A 3,575-nucleotide genomic window follows, 5' to 3' on the forward strand; every position below is an offset into this window, starting at 1 on the left:
ATTTATTATTATAAATAATTATTTACCATCATTATATCATTATTGGAAGTAAAATTTATGTACTCCATAGGACTCACCATTTGGACTATACTCTCAAGTCATTATCAACTGCAAACAGTACTTGGTGACTGGAATACAATTGTCTCTTTTCTCATCAAACATATCCTATTTAATTGACTGTATTAAGTGACTTCTGTAAGAGTCATTCTTCACGAAGAAATGAAGGCTTGATCAATGAGTAACAACCTCTTCCCTTGACTCTCCATTTTTGGATACTTGTATAATAACAACACTGACATCAACTAACTATTGCCTGTTAATCACTGAAAAGACGAAAACCAATTGATGACTAAAATGGACTTCATTATACCTGAAATTAATGATAGACAAACCAGGAAATTGCATCTTTCCAGAAGGAATGCTAGAATTGAGTAAAGAGCATGTGTTAACCTAGGTTCATTATCTAAATGCTCATTTGAAGGCTGCATAGGACTTTGATATTTTAGCCTGAGCCTCTCTCTAGCTGATATTAAAAACTGTCATTTACTTCCCTGGCTTGAATGAGAACACCAAAGTATTAAATTATCATGCTTGAATATCCAGCCCTGAACCTTTCCCATGTTCCAGACCTAAACTTTGCACAATCAGCTAGATCATTCAACTTGATATTCCAATACAATGTTGAAAGTGACATGTGTAAAATTGAATTTCTTATATTATTTATTCTCCCAAATAGTCCTCCTTATGAATTTCCTTCCCTGCTGGTACTAACATTATTATTCCTGTCACACAATTTTGAAGCATCCAAGTAATATCTGCTTGTCCTTTCCCAAGTTCTCCACAGCCACTTAGTCACGAGTTCTGTCACCTCATGCTTACATTATCTTAATATGCGTAACAACCACTTTCAAATTACATAGAATGCTGGAAAGTGTAGTGAACTGAGTCATTACTCCTCACTTGCACCTGGAATTAAAATGGCTCTGGGAAACATCAACAGAAAAAAAAAAAAACATTATTCTGGCAACTTATATATTCTGCACTTTCATTCCTACCTTCTCCTGAAGCACAGTACACATTGGTGCACATATCACACACATCACACACACCACACACACACAGTTCACTATCCAAAAATGAGGCAGCTGAATGTTCTATATTCATATATTCACCAAATATGAATACCTTCTATGCATCAAGCATTGTGCTAACACTGGAAATAGGAACTTTTAATAAAACAAAATTGATCCCACCATCATGGAGGTCATTTATTTCATGATCTAAAAAACACAACAAAATTAAAAGGCAAGAAGTGATAAGATTTCAATGTGCAACAAGTTCTTTGAATAAAACACACAATGGGCAGAGATAGATAATGATGTAGAGAAAGGATGGCTACTGGGGCCCTTGGCAGACTGATCACTAAGATAAGACCTTAAAGGTGAAAGGAGATAAGCCAAGAGAAGATGTGAAGGAGGAATTCCATGCAAAAGGACAAGTATGTCCAAAGCTTTTTTATAGCAAGAAGCTCAACATGTTCAAAAACAAAAACAAAGCTGAAATAAAACTAGTATTGCTGGAGCTCGGTGATTTTCCTGAAGGCTATTGTGGTCGGGACTGTGTCTCTGGGTGTGTGTATGTGTGTGTATGTATGAGTGTGTGTGTGTGTGTGTGTGTGTGTGTGTGTGTGTGTGTGTGTTTAAGGAAGGCTAGTGTATATGTATTAGTTTGCTAGGGCTGCTGTAACAAATACCACAGATGGGGTGGCTTAAATAACAGAAATGTATTCCCTCAAAATTCTGGAAGCTAGAAGTCCAAAATCAAAATGTTGGCAGCATTGATTTTAGCCTGAAGTCTCTCTTCTTGACTTGCAGATGTCTGTCATCTCCCTGTGTCTTCACACAGTCTCCCTCTGTTTGTGCTGGTGTCCTAATCCTCTTTTCCTAAACGTACATCAGCCACAATGCATCCATCCATCCATAAGATCTAATTTTACAGTAATCATCTCTTTAAGGCCCTATACTCAGATGGAGACACATTCTTAGGTACTGAGAGTTAGGACTTCAACATATATATTTTTGGGGGGATACGATTCAGCCCAAATGGTATGTGTGGGTAAGAATATATTATGTACTACGTGTGTATGTGGGAGAGAACAGGTGTATTTGTGTATGTGTACATGTGAGTGTTTATAAAGATATAGGTATCTAGATGTAAGAGTACATGGGTAGGTATGCTTGTGTGTGTATGCCTCTGTGTGTGTGTTTGTGTGCCACATTAGAATGGCAAAAGGTATGACTGAAGAGACATGTAGAATCTCTGGTGATATCATCCAGGAAACTATATTTATAAAGAGCTCTCAAGTGATTCTTATATGCACTAATTTGGGAAGCACTTCAGAGTTCAAGTTAGAAGGATAGGAGTTTGACAAGAAATATGAGTTGGGAAATTTCTCCAAAAGTGAAGGTAGGAGAAAATGGATAAAAGGGTACATAGGCTTTTGAGTTTGATGGTAACGAGGTAGAAGATTCATTTCAAAGTGAATTATGCAGTGCTGTCATCAGACATGGAAGGAGAAGGAGGAGGCATGTGGGAGGGGGGAGTTAGAATGGAGGCTAAAATAGGAACTACTATTTATGGTAGTTGTGAAGGTGAGTGTAATTGAAAAAAATATACTCATGAGACTTACTATGAAATATCTGATGTAAATTCCAGATCATAAATTTGGAAATGAAACCAAGAGACACATTATGCATTCTTTTCTCCGGCAAATTTCAGGAAGGAGACTGTGAGTTCATCAAGATTGAAATTTTGTGCAGCATTATCAACAATAGCCAAATTAGGGAAAGAGCCCAAATGTCCACTGACTGATGAATGGATAAAGAAGATGTGGTATATTTATATATATTGTGTACACACACACACATACACACACAAAAAATGGAATACTACTCAACCAACAAAAAGAATGAACTCTTGTCATTCACAATGACGTGGATGAACTAAAGTATGTTAAGTGAAATAAGTCTGAGAAAGACAAATACCATATAATTTCACTCACAAGTGGAATTTAAGAAACAAAACCGATGAACATAGGGGAAAGAAGAAAAAAAAGAGAGACAGGCAACCCTCAGAGACTCTTAACTATAAATAACAAACTGAGGGTTACTGGTGGGGAGGTGGGTGAGAGATGGGCTGAATGGGTGATGGGTATTAAGAAGGGCACTTGTTGGGATGAGCACTAGATGTTATACGTAAGTGATAAATCACTAAATTCTAATCCTGAGACCAATACTACACTATATGTTAACTAACTTGAATTTAAATAAAATTGTGAAGAAAAAAATAAATAAAGACCATGTTGGTTGAAAAAAAAAACTGAGGTTTTGTGAGTAAGGTGAAAGGAAAGAGAAACACAATAGTGAGGGTACTTACAAAGCGATAATAATAATAATGGGCTCTGGGATTTCTGCCAGAAACAATTGAAGCCAAGGTGACTCAGTAATTAACTTTGCAATCTCTCTCTCCACATTTGTAGTCTTTGCTGCTGATTTTGTGAAATTATGTTAGTTAAC

Source organism: Leopardus geoffroyi, chromosome A1, assembly GCF_018350155.1.
Source record: "Leopardus geoffroyi isolate Oge1 chromosome A1, O.geoffroyi_Oge1_pat1.0, whole genome shotgun sequence".
In the NCBI taxonomy this organism is placed as follows: Eukaryota; Metazoa; Chordata; class Mammalia; order Carnivora; family Felidae; genus Leopardus; species Leopardus geoffroyi.